The 4,517-nt window shown below is 59.3% G+C and overlaps 1 protein-coding gene across 1 annotated transcript in view; it reads right to left on the minus strand.

The window, feature by feature from the left end:
* NGDN (neuroguidin) overlaps window positions 1-4,517 on the minus strand; it is a 301,612-nt gene that overhangs the window by 61,170 nt on the left and 235,925 nt on the right. The window lies entirely within an intron of this gene.

Here is a 4,517-nt window from a genome sequence, read left to right on the forward strand (position 1 = left end):
ATGGATGTACACCCCAGCTCTGATCAACACTGCCCCCCTACTGCTGATAACAAGAGGTCTGGGCCACAGGGAGGAGGATCAGGGCATGCTGAGCAGTGTCCCTTCTGGGCCCTAGAGGTGTGACCCACTGGGCAGGTGAGGTAATAACCTCCTACGCCCTGTCCTGGGCAAGTCTCTGAGAGGACACTAAGACTCACAGCTGTAACCCACACACCCTTCCAGATACAGCCCCCTCAGAGGCCAGCACACCCCCTCCCACCACAGCCAGGGAAACGCCTCCTCAGCCCACCTTTGGGTCTTTCTCATCTCCTGGGGCCCAGCCTCCTCAGTTCAGAGGGCCCTCTTCTCCCTCACTTCTTCCCATTGCAGTTTCCAGGACCAAGAGCTTTCTCCTCTGGGCTTCCTAGAAGACGGGGTTCTCTTGGCCCATTTATGGGAAGCCACCTTGAGGGAGGGCAGGCATATGAGAGACTGGGGAAGGTCATATGTAAGCAGGACTCTGGGGATAGAAGGGGAGGAGACAGGTCCCTGGAGGGCTGGGAGGTAGAGGAAAGAGTAAGCCCTGCCTCCAATCAAGCAAGCCCAGCCCCTTGGAGTTGCTGCCTTGGCTGGGCTGCTGAGGGCAGGCCTGGGACTGTGGGCTGTAGAAGGCAGGGGCTTAAGAGGCAGTGGAAGCTGAGAAGCCCCGGCTCAGCCCTGGACTGGATCTGCCCCCAGCCCACCACACAGTCCCACTCAGAGCCCAGCTCCTGCTCCATACCTGGCTCTGAGCTCTGAACTCTGGATGCAGCAGGCAGAGCAAGGACTGTGACAGGAAGGAGGGGACAGGAGGACTGGAGAATAGCAGGTGGGGGGGAGGAGAGAAAGTGAATAGGGAAGGAAAAAGGAAAAGCCTGGGGGTGGTAGCAGTGGAGAGAGAGATCAAGAAACCAGGGAACAGGAAGACCAGAGAAAACAGACAAGGATAAAAGATACAGGAAATGAGGAGGTCCCTGAAAGATCCAAGGGCCCTCCCGCCGTTTTCCTTGCACCCGCTCCATTCTCCCTCCCTAGGAGATTCCTTTTCCTAGGAGCAGACCTGGAGGGCAATGAAGAGATAAATAGAGAAAGGAGAGAACACCTTTGAAAAGATAGGTGCAAGGAGAACCCCAGGGCACCCAAGCAGCCAGAGCAAGAAGCTCCCCTGCCAGAAGGGAGAGCCGGGCCTGGGGAGGAGAGGGTGCTCACAGGGCTGGGGAGGGGAGGAAAGGAGAGGGCACCTGGGATGGAGAGGCTTGAGGAGCTGAGGGGTCCTGGGTGAAGGCAAGAATCCCAGTCGCCTTCAGATGCAAGGAGGTCCAGGAAAGCCACGGAGCAGGAGACGGCAGAGGGGTGGACGAGGAGCCGGGAGTTAGGCGTGGAGGCAGAGAAGAGCCAGGCGGAGGGTGAGCAGTGGAGAAGAGGCGGCTTGGAGAAGGCAGAGCCGTGCACCAGATCCCAAGATGGGCAGAGACCTGGGCAGGGAGAATAAGAGGCAGGTCCGACTTCGAGACGGGGAAGCGGGCAGAGGGAAAGGAAAGTCAGGTGCAGACACGGGCTGGCAAGACCTGGGCGGCAGGCAGGAGAGAGGCGGCTGTGCTGAGGAGTCCAGCCCTGCCTCTCCGGCCCCTCACCTGTGCCCGGCCCCTCCATCCGTGCCTTCACGTCCCAGGACTTGCAGCAGAATGAGGAGCTGCTTGGGAGCCAGCTGGGGGAGGACGGAGAGCAGGATGTGAGTGCCAGGGGAGGAAGGGGCCCAGGGAAGCAAGAGGAGGGCAAAGCAGACAGACAGGGCAGGGCCTGGGACCAAGCTAACCCCTTCCTCCTCCTTCCCTAGGAGATAGGGAGCTGCCCGCCCACCCCTCACCCTCCACCCACCCACCCCTCACCCTCCACCCACCCACCCCTCCTCCACCACCTATACCAAGTCTGGCCTGCCCAGAGCACAGGGTTCCCTGAGGACAAAGCCTGGTCTTTGTCACCTGGACCTGACCCAGCCTGACCTGTTGTTCTCAGCCCTTGTCAAGTCCCCAGGGTGATGGAAACCAAGCAGTGGCACACTGAGCCATGGGCTAACCCCCCAGCTTGCACTCTGGGGCCTCGAGTGACCTAGAGCTGGGGACAGGTGGCCTGCATCCCCTGGGGGCAACAACTTGGCATAAGCACTTGTAGGAGATGGGGCTGTGGGGTCGACTCAGGCCTTGCCAAGGACACCGAACAGAGGGTACCGGCATCCTGGAGAGAGATGAGTGTTCCTGAGCCTGGTGATGGGGCAGTGGAGTGTCCCAGGGAGCTGGGGACCTTGGGGGGAAGCTGCATCTTTGGTGGAAAGTGCTCCTCCCCAGAGAAGCTGACCCCTGCCATCCTGCCCACTTCCATACCCTTGAGCTATATTGAGAGGTGACAGTAGATGGGTGGGAGGGGGAGCCGGGAGAGTGTTCCTGGGTGTGAGGGTGTGGGGGAGAGCCAGAGCAGGGAGTCTGGCTTTGTTTCCTGAACACAATGTCCACTTAGTCATAACAGGCACGGCCTGCTGAAGACCTGACACCTATGGCCTCTGAGAGGTGGCAGCACTGTAGGATGGGAGCGTGCCCTGAGGGCCCGGGGCGCTTGAGGACACCCACAAAGAAGGGCATGTGAGTATGAGCCCAGGAGGGTGTGGAGGGGCACCAGAGTTCCACCTGGGGAGGGGGGAGACTGCAGAGCCCCGCCCCCACCCCTGGAATGTGGAGCCGGGGCCAGCTGGTGTAAATCCCCAGGCCTGCCAGGCGCCCCAGCCATCCCCAGCGGCACCTGCACCCTCTGGCAGCCTGGAGAGACAGACGGGAGCAGCCCCCCACCTCTTCCCTCCTCTCTCAGGCCCTGGGATTAACGCCTTCTGCCTCTGCCCCTACCCCCACCCCACACCAGGAGACGAAGGTGGCAGCAGAGGGTCAAAGCCCATGTGTGCAAGTGTGGGCGTGCAAATGTGTAGGTGAATATGTAAGGGGAAATCCTCCAGCTCAAGTGCGTAAGTGTGAAAAGTCTGCTTGCGTGTGACTGAAAATGGGCACGGACAAGTGGCCGGTCCAGCATGTATGTGAGGGTACTGGCCTGAGGCAGTGTGGGAGAATTCCTTCCATTGTTTGAGGGGTTTGGATGACTGCCACTGTTTCGGGAGCATCAGGGAAAGGGTGGGGGCTCCAAGTGTGTCCCCAAACCAGAGTAGCAGCCTCAAGTCCTCAGGAGGATACCTGCCTGGACACTCAGGGAATAGGAGACCAGCCTTGGCACATATGCAGACTGAGAGCAGGACCGAAGTTCTTTTCCTGAAAAAGGGAAACCGAGTCCCAGAGCTGGACAGTAGATCCCCTCCCTGGGCAACCTGGCTGTAGCTCCCAATCCCAAAGACCGTGAGACTCCAGGTCCCAGAGTGCAGGGAGATACTTTCAGCCCGGGGCTGTGTGAGGACAGGTCAGGTGGAAGGGAGAGGGCAGGGAGCAGGGGAGCCCGTGGTTGGGAGGCAGGGGACAGGCATTTGGCCTGCAGGAGAAGGTGACCCTCCTCCATGTGCTCAACTCACCCTTCAGGTTAAAAATAACTGAGGTAAGTGCTATGGTGGGGTGGGGGAGGTGGAGTGAAAAGGTTCTCTCTTCCCACTATCTGTGCCCCTCGGCCCTTTTCGAGGGAGGAATGTGCCCAAGGACTAAAAAAAGGCCCTGGAGCCAGAGAGGCTGGGAGGACAGACCTTTCATGGGCAAATCTGGGGGCCCTGCTGTCCTCCTGTCACCTCCAGAGCCAAGGGATCAAGGGAGGAGGAGTCAGGAGGGGAGAGAGCTGGGAGGGAGGGTCCCTCCGGAAGGACTCCAAATTTAGGCAGGGTGTGGGGGAAGTGGGGTATAAAGGAGCTGGAGCTTTGGGGACAGACAGAGGCTGCTCCGACCCAGGTAAGAGGGCCTTTGGGGTGAGATGCTCTGTGGCCAGTCTGCAGAGCCACACTTTGAGGAACGTGGCCTGCACTGAGAGTGGGGCGCAGCTCAGCCGGAGGCCCAAGGGTCCTGCTAGAACTGCCTTTCTCTAGCCCCAGGGACATTCCCACTGTCAGAGGGAGGTGCCATTGGGGAACACCTGAAATCTCTTTTCTTCTTTGACTCTGTTTCTTTCCCTACACCATTCTGTGTCTTCCACACGCTGTCTCCATCTTCTCCCTCCTTTGGATGGCTGCCGTCCCTTTGTCCTAGCTTTATTTTGCCTGTTGGTCTTTGTCAATCCCTGTCCTCTTGTGCTGCTTTGTCTGTCTCTCTCCCTGGCCCTTCCTTCTTGGCTGTGTGTTCTAATCTCCCTGCCTCTCTCTGCTTCTAATTCTGTTTCCACACCCCGTGCCTCATCCTTCTGCTAACCTGGCACCCTTGCTTTTCTGCCTCTCTGTGTCTCTCCCTGACCCCCTGCTGTGCTCGGTCTTACCCGTGGCCCTCTGGGTGCAGCCTTGTTGTTCTCCATGTCCCTGTCTATTCTCTCTG

Source organism: Microcebus murinus, chromosome 6 (assembly GCF_040939455.1).
Source record: "Microcebus murinus isolate Inina chromosome 6, M.murinus_Inina_mat1.0, whole genome shotgun sequence".
Taxonomy (NCBI): domain Eukaryota; kingdom Metazoa; phylum Chordata; class Mammalia; order Primates; family Cheirogaleidae; genus Microcebus; species Microcebus murinus.